This window comes from Toxorhynchites rutilus, chromosome 3, assembly GCF_029784135.1.
Source record: "Toxorhynchites rutilus septentrionalis strain SRP chromosome 3, ASM2978413v1, whole genome shotgun sequence".
Taxonomy (NCBI): domain Eukaryota; kingdom Metazoa; phylum Arthropoda; class Insecta; order Diptera; family Culicidae; genus Toxorhynchites; species Toxorhynchites rutilus.
In genome coordinates this window covers 240,076,736-240,097,906 of record NC_073746.1, presented here as the reverse complement: position 1 = coordinate 240,097,906, position 21,171 = coordinate 240,076,736, and the positions used below count along the sequence as shown (strand labels likewise).

At 39.0% G+C, this 21,171-nt stretch overlaps 1 pseudogene; it reads right to left on the bottom strand.

Moving 5' to 3' along the window:
- Nucleotides 1-219: 219 nt before the first annotated feature.
- LOC129774061 (probable cytochrome P450 313a4) lies at nt 220-15,525 on the bottom strand (annotated as a pseudogene).
- Nucleotides 15,526-21,171: the final 5,646 nt, after the last annotated feature.

Here is a 21,171-nt window from a genome sequence, read left to right as displayed (position 1 = left end):
TTTCTATCCACATGTTCATAAATATTAATTCAAAATGAGTTCATAATGAAGGAAGTACCTTTGGTCGCGTTGTATAATATTACCTGTTTTGTCCCTTCAAAACGGTTGGGGATTTTTCGTCAAAGCAATTTCTTCTGACATGAAAATGACGCAAGTGATACTACGTTGAGATGGCGAACACTGGGAACGTTAGTGCCATTGAAAAAGATGGAGAGCGTCTTATGAACGGTGTGTGTCGATGATAAGCTTCAGATTATTGTTTTTCCCCTGAATCACAATTTCTCGCGTCACTGCGCAGTCGCCTACCATTATTCCAGCAACGTCTTCAACAGCATGTTCATTGGATTTACATACGTGCTTTCCAGCTGTGGTTTGTTTAGGATTGATTAGGATTGAGTCGTGTGATTTGAAGAATTCCAATAATCAATTGTGCTCATTAAATAAGGCTTCCAGTTTGTCGACGATGCGTCTGGTTTTAAGCATCGAGGTTACTTACACTTTTTTATAGCGGACGTAGCGCCATCTGTAATTCAACAACGTAAATAAAATGCTTCTGTTTGAAAAACGAACGACGGATAAATTGTTTGGATAATGTTCATACAAAAATTCTAAAATCGCGATTGAAAATAGGGAATGGGGATAACAGAGAAATACAAAAAACTAAGCAAAAATCTGAAAAATGAATTTCCTGCACCTTAATCGGTATTAAATATACGGTAATCGTTACCCAACTTTTTTTTTGTGTATAATTACGTTTAAATCGGTCGATCAGTTTCGGAAGAATTCGACCTTGAGATGTAACATGAAATTTTTATTTATATAGATAAGAAAGTTTCACAGCTTACATTTGCTTGACCAAAATAAGTATTATGAATATTTAGCAACTGTACAGGAAAAATGAGTAAATTAAAATTTTGTAAATTAACATACATTTCTTTATACCGGATTTCCGTTAAATAAATATTATTTATCACTATTCGTTACTTATGGGAGTTATTGTAAGAGAAATTGGACAGCAGTTTCTCCAAGGTATGATATACATATGTAACACGATGAAAGATATAGTTTTTCGTATTCATTTATTCAAATCGTGAACAATTCCGCTATTTGAAGCTGTTTCACGGACATTTCCTGCTCTATAACTATCAACCTTTTCAGTGATTGGATGACCGCAGTACCAATCCACTCACAATAAATTCACAAACCATCATCGTCGACAACGCCAAGTAATCGGCCGTAAGTGCTCTCTATCCCGTTACCGTATTCGAGTACCACGAATATCGAGTACCGTTAGTTTTTTTCCCCGCCCTGGGTTTTTTTTCGCCGCGCATTTATCTCACCGTGGATAAAGTGGATAAACATCAGTGAGAGAAAAAAAGTTAGCATCAAAGGCAGTCAAAGTGGCTGGCTTTCGATTTTCGTCGAACCAGCGCCATTACGGGCATCGATGGTCAATCGCACACTAATTGGTATTGGTGTGACCCGCCGTTCGTTAGTGTGAAGAAACATTCCAGACTACTCCTTGGTGGTGTGTGATACACTATCGCACACAGCACGCGATCGGGTGATCGCTGAGTACAGCAGCACCGGAGTGTGCAATTAGGTATTTTTAGAAACAAATATATTTTAAGATTTGATAGAAATAAGATTTCAATAAAATATAATAATAATATTTCATATAATTGCCGACTATGGCAAATAGGGAGGGATCTTCTAGTATGGATATCTCTTACAATAAAAATATTGAGACTCCCTCTGTTGCCCAGAAAGGGGCCGGAAAGACGCTAAAACGCGTAACAGAAGATGTATCTTCTGAAGAAGATTCAACCAACACTAAAAAGCCCCCCTCCAAGAAATCCGCAAATCTCTCCTCTCAATCGCTTCACCCTCCTGTTTCCACTCAACCTTCGACCTCGCATTCCTCATCTGTTGTCTCCGATCCCTCTCAATCATCCACTTCCTCTCCCCCTTCTAACGACACCGTTCCCGAGCAAACCTCGTCCTCGTCTTCCCCTTCTGTTGTGTCCTCTCCCCGGGTCAAGGTTTATCCAGAAGATGCACCTGGAACTGGTCTCTGGGTTGTTTTCTTCCGGCCTAAACCAAACGGAAAAGCGCTGAATGTTATTCAGATCACGAAAGATCTGACAAGATACTCCTCCGTGATCGAAGTTTTGAAAGTTAGACCGAACAAACTGCGTGTTATCGTGTGTGATCGGAAACATGCAAACGATATTGTGATCGACCAGAGGTTCACCCTGGAGTGTCGTGTCTACGTGCCGTCCCATGACGTAGAAATCTCGGGAGTGGTAACTGAAACAGGTCTGACGTGTAAAATGATAAAAGAAGGATTCGGAAAGTTTTAAAGACTCCCTTTGGTGAGTGTTAAAATCTTGGACTGCCGCCAACTAGGGAAAGTCTCCCAAGAAGGGGGAGAGACTAAATTCACGCCGTCCGACTCGTTTCGAGTAACTTTTGCTGGTTCCGCCCTCCCTGACTACGTCATGGTGGATACATTGAGGCTGCCTTTGCGACTCTTCGTGCCAAAACCCATGAATTGCCACAAATGCAAGTCAGTTGGTCACACTTCAGCTTATTGTGCCAACAAGGAGCGCTCTGCCACTTGCGGAGAGCAACATGAGGGGAAATCCTGCAATGCGACTGAGCATAAATGTCCTTATTGCGGGGGATCCCCACATGAGCTCTCAGCTTGTGAAATTACAAGAGTCGCTGGGAGAAACAGAAGCGCTTTTTAAAGAAACGCTCGAAGCGCACATTTGCGGAAATTTTAAAGGGCGCTTCTCCACTGGCCCAACAACCACAACAAACAATCTCCAGACACAATGTTCTCTCTACGTTGCCAGTTGATGAAATGGAAGCGGACACAGCTAGCGGAGGCACGCCGTTTATTTTCAAAGGGAATCCCCGGCGCAAAAATGTGACCACTCCCAAATTTCAAGAACAAGTTCCCCCGGTGATATCCCCTGTTAGTTTGCCCAAAAAATCGAGTGCAGCGGACAAACAAAATCAGGTTCCTCCTGGCTTCCGTGGGAATAGTTCACCCTCGAACGAACCAGCACTCGAGGGGACATCAAAAACCCCAACTGTCCCTATTTTTCCTGTCCGACTCCATCAGAACCATTGTCATCTCAATGCTTCCAGTATTAAAGACAATTCTGCAACAATTGATGCAAACATGGCCCCTCCTTGCAATGATTATCTCTCTTGATGTCTAATTCAAATAGAGAGGTCGAAGATATCACTGTTTTACAGTGGAATTGTCGTAGTCTTATACCTAAATTGGATACGTTCAAATTTTTAATTCATGATAACAGATACGGAGGGGTGCTATTGGGGATCAATAAGTACCACTCATTTTTTCGAATTGACCTTCCACCTATTGGAGGGATCGAAGCTGTTGCTTGTCATGCAAACATCAGAGGCAAAGACCTCTGTATTGTCAGCTTGTATTGGCCTCCGAGAGCTGTGGTTTGCCGCAAGCAACTTGCTGACATGTGCTCACTCCTTCCTGAGCCACGATTGATTTTGGGAGACTTCAACTCTCACGGAACTGCCTGGGGGGAACAGTACGATGACAATCGTTCATTGTTGATATATGACCTTTGTAACAGCTTCAATATGACCGTTTTAAACACTGGGGAAACAACACGTGTACCTAAACCTCCTGCTAAACCAAGTGCTCTTGACCTCTCGCTTTGCTCGAATTCACTATCGTTAGATTGCAAGTGGAATGTAATCCAGGACCCCAACGGTAGTGATCACTTGCCAATCGAAATTTCCATCACCATTGGGTCGAATTCTTCTGAATCTATAAACATGGCATATGACCTCACAAGACACATTGACTGGAAAAAATATGCGGACGCGATTGCTCTAGCCATCAATTCCAGAGATGGTTTGCCTCCATTGGAGGAGTATAACTTCATTTCTCGTTTGATATATGACAGCGCGGTTCGCGCTCAAACGAAACCCATCCCAGGCTCCACTATTCGTCGAAGGCCTCCCAATCCATGGTGGGATAGCCAATGTTCCAAGCTTTATCAGGATAAATCGAATGCATTTAAAGCTTTTCGGAAACGTGGAATCCCTGAAAATTTTCAAACGTATTTAGCCCTTGAGAATCAGTTCAAAAATTTGATCAAAGGGAAAAAACGTGCTTATTGGCGAAATTTCGTGGGAGGTTTGTCACGAGAAACGTCAATGAAAAAATTATGGAAAGTGACTCGAAACATGAGAAATCGCTCTTCATCGAATGAAAGCGAGGAATATTCACATCGATGGATTTTTAATTTTGCACGGAAGGTATGTCCCGATTCCGCACCTGTGCAAAAAGTTGATCGAGGTATACCACAAGATAGGTGCGATCTTGACTCCGAGTTTTCGATGGTAGAATTCTCTCTTGCTCTCCTTTCTTGTAACAATTCTGCTCCGGGATCGGATATAATTAAGTTCAACTTGGTGAAAAACCTCCCTGATGTGGCGAAACATCGCTTGTTGAATTTATTCAATCAGTTTCTGGAGCATAATATTGTTCCAGATGATTGGAGACAAGTGCGAGTTATAGCTATTCAAAAACCCGGAAAACCCGCGTCCGACTTCAATTCGTACCGCCCAATAGCAATGCTGTCTTGTATACGGAAATTGTTGGAGAAAATGATCTTGTTTCGCCTTGATCGTTGGGTTGAAACGAATGGCCTACTCTCAGATACACAATATGGGTTCCGCAGGGGCAAGGGGACGAATGATTGTCTTGCGTTGCTTTCTTCAGAAATTCAAATAGCTTACGCCGAAAAAAAACAAATGGCTTTAGTATTCTTGGACATAAAGGGGGCCTTTGATTCTGTTTCAATAGAGGTTTTGTCAGACAAATTACACTCTCGGGGTCTGCCGCCTCTATTGAATAATATGTTATATAACTTGCTTTGTGAGAAACATTTGAACTTTTCTCACGGAGATTCGGCAGTAAGTCGGTTCTCTTACATGGGCCTCCCCCAGGGCTCATGTTTAAGCCCCCTTTTGTACAACTTCTATGTAAGCAACATCGACAATTGCCTTACACAAAATTGCAGCCTAAGACAACTTGCAGATGATGGAGTGGTGTCTGTCGTAGGATCAAACGAATCCGACCTGCAAGGACCCTTACAATATACTTTGAACAATTTTTCAACCTGGGCCATTGGGCTAGGGATCGAATTCTCCACGGAGAAAACAGAGATGGTGGTTTTTTCTAGGAAGCATAGACCAGCAAAACCAAAGCTTCAACTTTTGGGTAAACCGATCACTCATGCTATGTCATTCAAGTATCTTGGGGTCTGGTTCGACTCCAAATGTACTTGGGGGGCCCATATTAGGTATCTGAGTAAAAAATGCTAACAAAGAATAAACTTTCTCCGTACAATTACCGGCACCTGGTGGGGAGCCCATCCCGAAGATCTTATAATGTTGTATCGAACAACTATTCTCTCAGTGATGGAGTATGGCAGTTTCTGTTTTCAATCAGCTGCCAAAACACACCTCATTAAACTCGAGCGAATTCAGTATCTTTGTCTCCGTATTGCGTTGGGATGTATGCCCTCAACGCATACCATGAGTCTCGAGGTTTTGACAGGCCTACTCCCACTAAAAGATCGCTTCAATTTATTATCTCTTCGGTTCTTCATCCGGTGTAAGGTCATAAACCCATTGGTGATCGGAAATTTTGAGCAGCTGATCGAGCTAAATTTTCACACCGGATTCATGAGTTCATATCATGAGTTCATCTCCATGCAGGTTGATCCTTCTTCGTATATCCCCAACCGTGTTTGTTGGTCTGACTACATCAATTCCTCTGTGCATTTTGATCTGTCCGTGAAGCAAGATATCCATGGATATTCAGATTACCAACGATCGAGGATCGCTCCACCGATCTTCGATGAAAAATATAGGGGTATCAATTATGATAATATGTACTTTACTGATGGATCCACTATAAACGAGTCCACAGGATTTGGAGTGTTCAACGAATTTTTTAGCACCTCACACAGTCTTCAGAATCCTTGCTCAGTGTATATTGCTGAATTGGCAGCAATTCATTGGGCGCTGGACAGCGTCGCCTCACGACCTGTTGAACACTATTACATTGTAACGGATACTCTTAACTCTGTCGAAGCTATCCGTTCAGTGAGGCCGGAAAAGCACTCGCCGTACTTCCTTGAGAGAATACGAAACATTTTGAGTGCTTTATCCAGACGCTGTTATGTCATTACCTTTGTCTGGGTCCCTTCTCATTGCTCAATTCCGGGTAATGAAAGGGCTGACTCATTAGCAAAGGTAGGTGCAATTGAAGGCGATATTTATCAGCGTCAAATCGCCTTCAATGAATTTTATTCTTTAGTCCGCAAAAATACCATCGCTAACTGGCAACGCAAGTGGAATGAAGATGAATTGGGCCGTTGGTTTCACTCGATTATCCCTAAGGTTAGCCTCAATCCGTGGTTCAAAAGTCTGGAATTGAGTCGGGACTTTATTCGCACCTTCTCCCGACTCATGTCCAATCACTGTTCTTTAGATGCACTACTCTTTCGTTTCAATCTTGCCAGCAGCAATCTCTGTGTTTGTGGCCAAGGTTATCGCGACATCGAGCACGTTGTTTGGTCGTGCGAGGTGTATCTGGTCGCCAGATCGAATTTAGAAAACTCCCTTCGGGCCCGAGGAAGACAGCCCAATGTACCGGTGAGAGATGTGTTGGCTCGGTTAGACCTTGATTACATGTCCCATATATATGTTTTCCTTAAAGCTATAGATCTTCGTGTGTGATTGTCCCTATGTCCTTATACCCTCCTTTCCTTCCTTTGCGGGTAATTCGTCCCCTTGCTATAAATAGTAGAATAAGTTGAAATGTAAAAACACTATAGATATACGAACAGATTTAAGAATTGAGTGTTCATCAACATTGTTACAGTTTCCTTATACCCCATCCTTCTCCTAAAAATATGTCACCCTTCTAAACTCGAGTACACCGCGAGTAATCGGTTTTCCACCTTACTAACCATAGATGTAAGAAAATTGTTTATATATATAGTTTTAAAATTATATTTAAGAATTCGGCTCCTTTAAACTTAAGTTACTGAGCCTGCAAAAATAAACGAATTAATAAAAAAAAAAAGAGAGCTGCCATTGTATAACCTCAAAAAGGTGCTTTTCTCGAAGAATTCGAAAAAGTAAATATTATTATATTTATTATATTATTAGGTATCTGAGTAAAACATGTCAACAAAGAATAAACTTTCTCCGTACAATTACCGGCACCTGGTGGGGAGCCCATCCCGAAGATCTTATAATGTTGTATCGAACAACTATTCTCTCAGTGATGGAGTATGGCAGTTTCTGTTTTCAATCAGCTGCCAAAACACACCTCATTAAACTCGAGCGAATTCAGTATATTTGTCTCCGTATTGCGTTGTATGCCCTCAACGCATACCATGAGTCTCGAGGTTTTGGCAGGAGTACTCCCACTAAAAGATCGCTCAATTTATTATCTCTTCGGTTCTTCATCCGGTGTAAGGTTATGAACCCATTGGTGATCGGGAATTTTGAGCAGCTGATAGAGCTAAATTTTCGCTCCGGATTCATGAGTTCATATCATGAATTCATCTGCATGCAGGTTGATCCTTCTTCGTATATTCCCAACCGTGTTTGTTTTCCTGACTACATCAATTCCTCTGCATTTTGATCTGTTCATGAAGGAGAAAATCTATGATATTCCAGATTATCTTCTATCGGGGATCGTTCCTACGAACTTCAATGCAAAGTATGGGCGTATCAATTGTGATAATATATACTTTATTGATGGGTCCTCTATGAATGAGTCCACAGGATTTGGAGTGTTCAACGTATTTTTTAGCACCTCACACAGTCTTCAGAATCCTTGCTCGGTATATATTGCTGAATTGGCAGCGATATGCTGGGCGCTGGACAGCGTCGCCTCACGACCTGTTGAACACTATTACTTAGTAGGGGATACTCTTAGCTCTGTCGAAGCTATCCGTTCAGTGAGACCGGAAAAGCACTCGCCGTACTTCCTTGAGAGAATACAAGAAATTTTGAGTGCTTTATCCAGACGCTGTTATGTCATTACCTTTGTCTGGGTCCCTTCACATTGCTCAATCCCGGGTAATGAGAGGGCTGACTCATTAGCAAAGGTTGGTGCAATTGAAGGCAAAAACTCCCTTCGGGCTAGAGGAAGGCAGCCCAATGTGCCGGAGAGAGATGTGTTGGCTCGGTTAGACCTTGATTACATGTCCCAAATATATGTTTTGCTTAAAGCTATCGATGTTAGTGTGTGATTATCCTTATATCTTTATACCCTACTTTTCTTCCTTTACGAGCAATTGGTACCCTTGCTATAATCAGGAGAACAAGTAGAAATGTAAATAAACTATAGATATACGAATAGATTTAAGAAATGAGTGTTCATCAACATTGTTACAATTTTCTATATCCCATCCTTTTCCTGAAAAATTATGTCACCCTTCTAAACTCGAGTCCACCGCGAGTAATCGGTTTCGCACATTACTAACCATAGATTTAAGAAAATTGTTTGTACATATATAGTTTTGAAAACATATTTAAGAATTCGGCTCCTTTAAACTTATGTAACTGAGCCTGTAAAAATAAACGAATTTAATAAAAAAATAATAATCACAAACATTATTTCATTCATACTAGCTTATGCGACGTTCCCATCTTGGTTGAAATGATATCGCCAGTAATATGGGTACTTTTTTCCGAAAATGTTTAGTAACCGGACTCAAAAATATAGGTACTGATTAGTCTTTTATTACTCTTCCGTTCCAATCGTTAAGCAAGTTCATCATCATTCGGACCAGTGTTGTCACACGTACAGATTTATCTGGAAAGGTACAGCTTTTTTCGCTATTTTTAGTACAGATTCTGTACGGTACAAAGTACAGATTTTCGTCAAAAAGTATAGATTGGTACAGATTTTTCTCCGTATTTGAAATTTCTCACATTTGAACAAAGCAACATTAAGGTACATGTCGACTTTTACGCCACAGTATCGCTTGGTGCGGCTGATCATTAAAGCATTCACAATGCAATAATTGATCAGTTTCATAAGGACGGAAATTCTTACAAGGATCGTCTGAAAGGATTCGCATCGGACGGTGCGACCGTGATGATGGGGTTTTCCAATTCCGTAATGCGCTTGATAAAAATCGATTACCCAGATCTATTAGTCGTCAAATGTACATGTCATTCACTGGTTTTGTGTGTTTGAGACGTTTCTACGGCACTACGATGGGAATATACAAGATCTAGAGAATGAATTCCGTATCCTAAAGGTAAAATTACTCCGTAAGAAAATCACAGTTTCAGAAGACGAGTATGTGCAGGATTAATGGACAAGAATTGGATGCCTGAAAAGAAATGAAGGTTCGCTCGCATTTTCGGCGCTACGATGCCATGTTTGCAACGTTCTCACTGTACTTCACTCCTCGGCAACTGTCGAGCGAATTTTTTTTCTGAATATTATCAAAACATAAATAAGCTTCGAAATCGGCTCAACAATGATACGATGAACGCTATTTTGAGATCGAAAGATTGATCAAACATCGTGGTGGCAGTTCGATTTTTTTTAAAATGATAGTATGTAGTAAATAAATGAGTATTTTTTCATGCTAATAAAATAGATTTTTTTCTACAACGAATATATTCGATGGTACAGATTTTTGAAAAAAAATACAATGAGAAAGATTTTTAACCTCGGACATACTGAACTGAAAACTGAAACTATTGTCAGTATAATAAACGTCTAGAGGCATGGAGCAGGAAAACTTTCAATGCACTATCATTCGCTCGAATTTATCAGCAACATTTAGTGTGTAGAATGACAGTACTGACGTACACTCTCAACAAATAAAAGCAACAACATTCATTACATTTATAATAATTGAATAATCTGAAATTGCGTTCAATTGATAAAATATTTCCATTGCTGATTCTCAGTACCATACATAGCTTAAGCTGGAGATCCTTAAGCTTCAACTTGGTGGAGAACCGATAGTTCCACAGTAGATGCACGAGCGTCAGTTTCATCAGCTGCCAGCTGTTTCGGATTCCGATGCAGTTTCTCATCCCGGCTATGAAAGGAATGTGACAGTACGGATGTGACAGTCTGGTGGTGTTCTCCGGAAGAAAATTGTCCGGATCGAATGATTCTTCCCGCGGTCCCCAGTAAGCAGGGTCACGGTGCAGCTTGAATATCGGTATTATTATGTTTGTTCCGGCTGGGATCGTAGTGTGTTCTAGTCTGGTTTCGGCAGTCACATTTCGCCCAATGAGGGGCCCGACGGGTAACAGACGCATGCTCTTCTTATCTACGCATTCCAGTTAGGTGAGACGGGATAACGTTGTCTGATCGGTAGTGTTGGGCTCAGTGGGATTGGGGCATATGGTAGCTATTTCATGGTAGACTCTATCTTGAACATCTTGATGTATAGCCAGCATCAGCAAAACGATGGATATAGTGGACGCCGATGTTTCATTGCCGGCGAAAACTATGGTTCCGATGTTTTCTTGGATGGAGTTTGGTGCGTTGGTATGGTTGGCGAGATCGAAAATTCTATCAACGATCTTTGGACAGCCCTTTGTATTCGTGTTCTGCTGTTGGTGTCGCACAAGTTGGTTCCGAATAACGTATGGGAGTTTTCGAAGTTAAAATGAAGAAAATTTGTGAAGCGGTATAATAGTTCCGGGTGTTTAAGCGGGTTGAATATTCGGTTGTTGATCAAGGATGCTAGTCTTGAAAACGTAGAGAAATATAAATGTTATTAATGTTGGTTATGTAATACACTAAAGGGTGTGTCACATCAAATTGCATCACGGAAAAAACGCTGTAGAAATTTAATTTTTAGGAATTATATCTTCAGCTTTCGCTTTAAAATCAGATAAGAGTGTATAGATCACGTTGGCCATGCTTCACTGTCAATTTTTCGTAAATTTGGAAAAATGTCGTCGAACGAAAAAGAGCGTCGTGAATTAATCCTGTGCACTCATTTCGAGAATCCGGAGTGTCACATCGGGACATCGGTAAGATGCTGGGAATCGTCCAATCCACGGTCAGCAGAGTACTAAAACGATACTTCGAGAACCTAACCATCGACCGGAAGGTGAAGAACGGCAAAAATGGATGCTCCGTCAGTGAAAAAGATCACAAACGCGTAGTTAAGCAGTTTAGACGTGATCCGAGAAGTTCGGTCCGGATGTCGCCAATAAGCTGAATTTGTCAAGTTCATTCGTCCAGCGGACCAAGCAGCGGGAGGGTCTGCGTACATACAAGGTTCAGAAGGCTTCTAACCGCGACGAAAGGCAAAACATGGTGGGGAAGACGCGAGCCCGGAAGCTGTACACCGAAATGCTGACGAAGCCGCATTGCCTGGTAATGGACGACGAAACCTACGTCAAAGCGGACTTTCGTCAGCTGCCGGGCCTGTTGTTCTTCTCCGCAGAGGACAAATTCAGCGTTCCGGAGGAGATTCGCAAGCAGAAACTATCCAAGTTTGCCAAAAGGTACATGGTGTGGAAAGCGATCTGCTCTTGCGGAAAGCGGAGCGCCCCCTTCGTGATGACCGGCACGGTAAACGGGCAGGTTTACCTTAAGGAGTGCCTACAGAAGCGCTTACTACCACTATTGAAGCAGCACGAGGGCCCGACCATCTTCTGACCGGATCTCGCTTCGTGCCACTATTCAAAAGACGTGTTGGAGTGTTACGAAGCCAACGGGGTCACCTTCGTGCCAAAGGAAATGAACCCGCCCAACGCGCCGGAGCTTCGCCCAATAGAGAAATATTGGGCGATTATGAAGCAGGACCTCCGGAGAAACACCCAAAAGTTGTCAAATCGGAGGCGGACTACAAGAGAAAATGGATTTCTGTTAAAAAAAAACTACAACCTGACGTTGTACAGAACCTTATGGATGGGGTAAAGAGGAAGGTGCGAGCATACGGGCTTGGGTTCGAAGTATGAATAAAAAGAAAATGCCAAAAGTTGTTTAATAGTTTTTATTTTACTGTCTAAAATTTTCAAAAGGATCGGTCTACTGGGCGAATTTCTACAGCGTTATTCCGTGATGCAATTTGATGTGACACACCCTTTATGTAAACCATACCTGTCGATGCTTCCGATGTATGAAGAATGTCCACGCTTCGTCGTGAATATCTATTTTGTATTCTAAGACCATTGCTGAAAAATTATTTCAAAAATCATGAAAAAATAGATATATAAGGTGACGTTTGTGATGCGATATTTTTGATTAAAATAACTACTGGTCCCGCGTAATAAAAATGACGAGTTTCTATTTGTGCACCTGATATTTTCCTAAACCCCTGAATTGGCAAACCTTTTATGAAGCCAAAATGTTATTCAACTAACAGTCAATGAGAGTAATAAACATCTCGCAAAGATAAATGAAGTTGACACTAACCACAAATTGCCCTCAGTGTGTATTTCTCCACCTGGTAACGAATATTCACTTCACTCACTGTAAGAAATTTCTCTAATTGTTCGCAAAGTTGCCTGCTCTTAGCAGCGAAAGTGGGTAGAAAACCATCGATCAATTTTGGACCGAACGCCGGCATCAACATTTTCGCTGCATTTTCCCAAGCGGCCTCACCGAAGTTAGGTCGCAAAAATACCGTGATTCAAGCGGCCCATAGACGTTCGACATTATTGCTAAATATTTTGGTTTGTGCAAAATAATTGTTCGTCTATGGGTAATATTGAAAGGGGTAAAATATATTGTGTTATTTTCAAAATTTTGAAAATATATTGGGTAAACGGGATAATATTGTGCCGTCTGTTGGCAACATTGTTCAATATCCTGTCAGTTGGTTACTAGCGCTCTTTTGAACTAAACATCTCTACGCGCGTTATTATCATGAGCACGCTTAGGGCATTTATATACTGACACACAGTAAGTGATAGCGTCACACATGACCGGGTCGCAAATTGTCTGCTAAACTGCTAAACTCTCGAACTGGTGTAAATCAAGGCGCTTATACTACCAGATGAGTCAAAATTGCCAAACCAATTCGCAGCCATCTTAAAATTACACCAAAGTAAATCAATTCGACTGTGCACAGTTTCTGAACTACATGTTCATTACATTCATAAGGTTTTACGCTGCAAGCGTTTCGTCTTTCCTATCTGCGTTGACGGCATTGACTTCGTGTTGCACCATTTGGAAAAGGAATGTTATAATGGATTTTGAGAATGAAATGAGTGTGCTCCTGTGGCCGAATGATTAGCCTCCCACACTATTATGCCGGGGGTTCGGGTACGATTCCCGTTCTAGCCGGAAGAATTCTCGTCAAAAACAAAGAAAAACAAATTTCTGCATTACTCGAGAATTAATCAAGCAAATGGAACGAAATATGGCATGTGGAGGTTTTAGGGTGCAATAAATGTTTACAAGGTGGTTAGATACTCCTCCCCCTCTCTTAGGGGGGCTGCCAAACAAATGAAACACAAATTTCTGCATTACTCGAGAATTAATCAAACAAAGGAAACCAAGTTTGGCATGTGAAGGTTTTAGGGTGCAAAAACTGTTTTCACGGTGGTTAGATACTCCTCCCCCCTCTCTTAGGGGGGGGGGCTGCCATACAAATGAAGCACAAATTTCTGTATTACTCGAGAATTAATCAAGCAAATGAAACCAAATTAGGCATTTGGAAGTTTTAGGGTGCAATAAATGTTTATATGATGGTTAGACACTTAACCCCCCTCTCTAAGAGGAGGCTGCCATACAAATGAAACACAAATTTCTACTACACTCAAGAATAAATCAAGCAAATGCAACCAAATTAGGCATCTGGAGGTTTTAGGGTGCAATAAATGTTTTCACGGTGGTTAGACACTCCTCTAAGTTTTCTATGGTGAATAGACACTCTTCCCCCTCTCCAAGGGGAGAAGAGGGGAGGGGTCTGTCTTTGTTCTATCATATTTTCTGTATCAAACGTTTATTCCATGTAATGGAGAAACATGTTTTTTTGCAAGTGGCTGAAAAATCTTGAACGAGAATTGTGCCTGAAAATAATCTGATATTATTATGATGAGTTTTGGTAGAAGTACTTGGAATTTTTTAGCAAAAGTTAGTTTTAATGGGGTCGATTGGAAGATCAATCATTGAACAGTTCTGCGATTGGACTCATGAACTTGCGCTTAGTATTAAAACGTGAATGTTTGAAGGTATTGATAGCAAAAAACAAATTTTGGGCTGGACGAAGTTTGCCGGATCAGCTAGTTTTTTTTTATATATATCGTAGAGTTATGGGTTATGTGTTCCCATGGTCAAGTGGTTAGCGTCACACCTAACATGCCGGGAGTTCGGGTTCGATTCCCGTTCTTTTCGGAGGGATTTTTCGTCAAAGAAATTTCCCCGACTTGCACTGTGGTCACGCGTATTCTAGAACTTGCCAGTCAAAATTCATTCAAGGCGTGTTATTTGGCATAGAAATCTCAACTAAGTACTAATAAAAATGACGCAAGTAATACTACGATGAGACGGCGAAGTTCCTCTAGGAACGTTAGTGCCATTCAAGAAGGGTTATGGACAACCGTTCGCGTATAGCAATTGCATCACGCATGATAGTGTTCCTTTCATCGATTTCAGGAGTAAGCAAAGCGAGGAGTTCATCAAATAATTCTCCGTCTATTCGCAAAAAGTTGCGAAAATCATTTGGTTCAATTGCTCTCAATTCATTGAGTAATTGGTCGTGGGTAAACTTCTCCCTATCAATAGACCACTGTTAGGCCCAGTCGGAGAGCCCTTTTTCTTTCCTTTTTTACGACTAGCGGCCACGGCAATTATCACGCAGCACAAATTTTCACTCATCGTTGACATCATGAAATTCCGGCAGGGACTGTTTGCACAATGTGGTTGTACGTCTGTACTCGTGATTGTGTAACATTTTGCACAACCTTCAATATCGCCTCCACACGGTACAATGTTTTGTACAAACCAAATTATTGTACAGTAATATTGACCGTCTAGGGGTCACCGTCAAAATATTGATCAACCCACATTGCTCAATAATATTGAACGTCTACGGGCCGTATTACACGAAAGAAACGGTACGGATCCCCCTTATTCAGGCAGTTGCTCGAGTTAAGTACAATCTTCAAATCTTCTGGACGGTCGACCATAACTATCAGTAAAGGACCAAGCCAGAATTTGACCGGCGATGAGTACTATTTCGACATCTGGAGTAGGATGTTGGTGAGTTCCGTGTCGGATTTTCCCCAGAATTGAAACACTCCTCCGATGAGCAGAGGGAATCCCGGTGGTACCGGAATTTTGGATGCGGCGTTGAACAGTTGTCGCTCGGACCATAACCGAAAAAAGTGATACCAGCAATGGTGAGAAGAATAAGGAGCATTTCGAATCGAAGACGCACGATGAGTTTCACAGAATGAGCGTCTACTTTGACTGATTCGGAAAGCATGTTGGCGTCTGGTTTTATGATTACAGAATGTAACGTTGCGTTTGGTGTAATGATCATCATTAGAGGTAAATATAATATGATTGACGGCATTCGTTTAAAATCAATTACACTTTTGTTTGGTTTACTTATTATCTTAATCACGAATTTGCGTTGGTCAGTTTCATCCATGAGTTCGCGGTCATTTGAGTTTTCTTCCAGAATGATTCCAATCTGCCTAAATGCAAATAAAACATTTTCAGTGAGTCACTGCATGCCACTTGTCACTTTCTGCACTGATGATGATTCATTCCGATATGAACAATAGCGATCGTCAGAATAACTGGTGGAAATTTGACGATAAACAGTGTTTTTGACAAGCGTCAGAACTAATTAAGATAGACATCTATATATATATATATATATATATATATATATATATATATATATATATATATATATATATATAAATGGATTTCTGTCTGTCTGTCTGTCTGATTCTTATGGACTCGGAAACTACTGAACCGATCAACGTGAAAATTTGTATGTAGCCGGGGGCCGGGGAAGGTTTTCGTGATAGTTTGAGACCCCTCCCCCCTTTCTAAGGGGGGTGTTCTACCATGCAAATGAATGGTCTGCCTTACAAATTAAACACAAATTTCTAAATTACTCTGAAACCAAATTTGGCATGTAGAGGTTTTAGGATGCAAGAAATATTTCTATGGTTTTTAGGATTGTCTACCTCCCGCTCTCTAAGGGTGGGCTGTCATACAAATAAAACACAAATTTCTGCATAACTCGAAAGCTAATCAAGCACAATTTGGGATGTGAGGGTTTTTGAGTATGATAAATGTTTCTATAATGGTATGACACTCCTCTCTCCTCTGGAATGGAGAGGGGGTCCCATAAAAATATTACACATATTTCAACCAAAAATATTCCAGCCAAACATGACAATCGAAAATTTTCGGAAAACTCTGAAGGAAAAAGGGAAAATTCGGAATATAAATTCCCATATGTTGTACAATTACATAGTGACAAGTGCTGTTAGTCCATTTGATGTTTGCGCTAGCGAAATTGATCTTTGTTCGAAACTGAAAAGGGTTTTAATGAAACGCACTCCTATATCTTCTTCTATCTATACAAAAAAAAGGATCGCCAGATGTGTTGATAAGAGCATAACTCGAGGAAGGAATTGTCCAATTTAGGGCTGTCTTTATTGTATCATATTTTCTGTATCAAACTTTTATTCCATGTAACGGAGAAACATGTTATTTGCAAGTGGTTGAAAAATCTTGAACGAGAATTGTGTCTGAATATAATCTGATATTATAATGATGAGTTTTGTTAGAAATACTAGGAATTTTATAGTAAAAGCTAAATTCAACGGAGACGAATAGAAGATCAATCAATGAACAGTTCTGCGATTGGACCCATGAACTTGTTCATTGTAAGAAAACGTGAATATTTGAAGGTATTGATAACAAAAAAACAAATTTTTGTTTGCCGGGTTAACTAGTAATAGGAAGGGGGTCAAATTTGTATTATTGTGGGACAGCGCTACAGACAAAGTTACAAAGCTACAAACGGGTGAAGCTAAATAACACCATTGTAAAAATACAATCGTTGTTAGCTATTCGTTCTAAATGGTTATAAATATTGAACATAAACATAAACGGTTCGATCGTGTTAATGTTGGTGAGCTTTCTTCTGTTTTTCTACTTACCATCTATGGTAGTCTTGGTCTAAATTCAAAATTTTCTAGAGTCAAATTTCAGAATTCAATATCCAAAATAGGCGGGCCAGATTCTTGATTAGAAAGATAAATAGAAAGCACATGATATTACCATATTATTGAATAGTTACTAGTAGTTGAAAAAATAATTAGTTAACCAAAACCTCATGCGTTTAGTTTTAGATAGTAGTCGATGTGGAGGCGATCTGGCGTAGTGGTAACATCCTTGCCTCTCACGCTAAAGGTCACGAGTTCAATTCTCACTCCCGACATTCTTCCAAAAATGGAAGTAAAAAGTGACGAACCAGCCAAATGAGTTGAAAATCACTAATAATACAGATAAAAAAAAAGAAAAAAAAATAGTAGTCGATCTATAATCAAACCTGCTTAGAACTTATTGTATATCATTTCATCGTAGTGTCCACAAATTTCTGACTTTCAGTTTTGATTCAAGATGAATTTCATACTTTCAGTTTTGGTTCAAGATGACCGGGCTCCGTAGGGGATAACATACAGAGATTTTGTTGTTTTTTTTCAGTGTGCATCATTTTTTCGAAGTTTCTATCTTTTATTCGAACATGCTATCTTTTGTGTCAACAAAGATATCTTCTGTTTCTCTTACCAAACTTGCTCTTTCTTTTTTCTCTTCCTACTGTATAAGCAAAACTTAGTTCTTATTGGGATCAGATCCCTAAAGGAACTATAAACATACCAAAGAGTACTGATGCTACATCACCGTGTAATGTAGTTGCCACTACTCACCATATCTACGGAATAATCTGCATTTCTATAGATTTTTTAGGTTTTTTCAAACCAAGAGTTTGTAGATACAGATTATAGATTTTTTGGGTTTCAAAAAGAATTTACAGATTTTTGAAAATAACGATCCAATAATAATTATGGCTTGATGTTAATAATATTTTTTCCCATCTCTTATTTTATTGATATAGCCTTTGAATCTGTTCAAAGGCGAATCGTCGCTTTTCGACGTTCATATGTAGAATGATGTCCTGCATTCTGATGCAAACGTCTGGGTTATCGGTTAAGGTCACAATAAATAAATAATACTGTTTATTTTTCTTCTTACTAAAGCACAGAGAATGAAATTTTCAACACAACGCTCATACTATTGGGAAAATTCATTTGGTTTGAAAGTTCTTGTTTTAAGGATAGAGAATATCTAAAAGAACCATCGAGATGGTTTTTAATGAAGGATAACGTTTTCGGGAACATATCGCGTCGCGTTCTGAAAATTGTCAAATTATGAGGGTGTTTTTAGGGTGCTCATTTCTATTTTAGGATGCTCTGAAATGATTTTTTTTCGAAAATTGATAACTTTTGAACTACTGAACCGATTCGGATGATCGACAAATTAAAGACAGTTAGTTGGTATTTCTAAGGAGAATATTACTTTGCAAAAAATTGGTATTGTTTTAGTAATTATTGATTTTTATTTGATTTTTGATATTTACTTGGCTTTGGACTAGGGGGCACTATATTTTTTTCTTTTTTCTTTTTTCCTGAAAGCTTTGGATTTTTTACATAACATATCAAAAAATCAGAGATGTGATTTTTTTACGTTTTAAAGTTTCAAAGATTTTTCAAAGTCAACCGATGGTCCGAAAAATTTTTTTTGCATTTTCTTACAAAAATGACTTTTTCAAAAAACTTTTGAACTACCGATTCAGATTTTCGACATAGAAGATTGAAGCTAAAGAACTAGTCTTTTTGAAAAAAAATTACACTTGTGGAAATAAAAATGATTCTAGTCGCATAGATCTAGTCAAGTTTCATAGGAATATCGAATTAATACTGAAAACAAGTTAAATTTAAAAAATCATAACTCAAAAACGAAGAAAGACACATCTTTGATTTTTAGGTATGTTATGTAGAAAACCTCTGCTTTCAAGAAAACATTTTAAAAAATACGGTGCTCTCTATCTATAACCGAGAAAATTACGAAAACCTAACAAAATCAATTGCAAGAATCAGATTTGTTCGTTAATATAATATTATTTCAAAGAAGAGTAAATCATTCGCTTCTTTTTGATATGTCGATTATCTGAATCGGTCCATGTTATGATTTTTTTCAAAAAAGTCTTTTCTGCAAAAGGGGGAGAATTTTGATTTTTTTTTACCAAAAATTAAATTTGAAAATTCATAACTTAAAAACGGAAAAAATAACAAATCCTCAGCTTTCAAGAAATAATATAAAACATATATATCTAGTCCAAAGCCATGAAAAAAACACAAACAAAAAAAAAACAAACAATCATTATGAAAACAATATCCAAATTTTTGGCATAAGCGTTATAAGAATAAATAGTTGGATTTAACTTGATATTTCGATCATCTAAAACATTTCAGTGGTTAAAAAGTTATGAGTGTTTAAAAAAAGTCATTTTTGAGAAAAAGTGAAAATTTTTTTTTCGGACCACCCTAAAGTGGAAATGCGCACCGGGCACTACGACCGAAACTAAAAAATGAAATGGATTTAAGACCACTCGATGATGAAACCTATTTTACTGTGTTTTGCTACTACTTTTGGTTATTAATTGTTGATTGGTACAAAACCAACTGAGACACCCGCATTCACTCAGATCAGTTCGAAAACAAGAACACATCATCCTACTTTCTTGGACAGTAGGTACATGCCATGAGTAACACACCAAATCTGATGAAGCAGGACCAGATTTTGGAGATTTTGGAGATTTTGGAATGCATATGAAGATAATTATATCGGTATTGAAGCTGTAGAAACAGGAGCTACTGTACAAAACAAAACGAGAATGAGAACATAACAATAGCTTGTAGAACCATCTACCGAATCATCGAATGGTTGGACGACGGAAGTGAAGATTTTTGCTAAACACTTAAATAACAAATTCGTTTGGCAAATTTTTGAATTTTAAAAAACCGCTACACTTCGCGTTAGAGAATTCATTTTAATTTTATTCTAGAAAAATTCAGCCAAACGGTCGAAATAAATGTTCCGACAGTGTGGTGCCATCTTCTAGAAATGAATCGTCAAAAGCCCACGTTTTTGGCATTCTAGGTTGGGGTCCATCAAAGGTGTTTTAGTTACATTTAGTTTTCAAAGAGGTTGGTGAAGGTATTGGAAAAGCGAGATTCAAAATCAATGAGACTGATGATAGAAATCACGAAAACCTACGATGAAAAGTATAGTAGAAACATATTCATAAGGAGAAGACAATTTCGTATTTTAGCGAGAAAGGCGGACAATTTATCAATTCGTGCTGCATCCATCGGAACCATCAGTAATCAAAATAACCAATGTGCAATAAGGCAGGTGCAGTAAAACATCCTATTTGAACGTTTCTAAAAATTATATACGACATATGACCGTGCGTTGTCATAAAAAGAATAACAGACGGATTTTCTGCCGACTTGTATTAGGAGCTGGCAGCACCATCTCAGATTGCAGTGAAACGTTGTGAGTGTGAAGACATTGGTCATTTGAGCAACTTTGCTCTTGAAATCTTCGAAAAAAATTGGACCATTTTTTAGAAAGGATTAAAATTTCTTTCTTTTTAAAAATCATAAATAAATACCAAAAAAATTTCAATGAAAAATTACCCAAAAAAAAATTAATATTGGAATTCTTTTTCCTCAAAAACGTATTTTTCTAAAATTCTCAAAAAATATGTGGATAGCCCTTATAATTTCCAACAAATCACCCATACATCGGAAGATGAGCTCTTTTACAGGGGGAAAGTTTTTCTAACAACAACTTTTTCAATTTTTTTTTTCATCACTAATCCTAATTTTGTTTAAAGTCAAGATAGCGATATAGCGTATTCGAGTTTTAATAATATAAATAATTTAATACATTTCACTCTCAAACCAATGATTTGTAGGTGTTATAGCTTTTGACTCAAACTCAAAAACAATTCAAAATAAAAAAAAAAATCACTCGAAAAC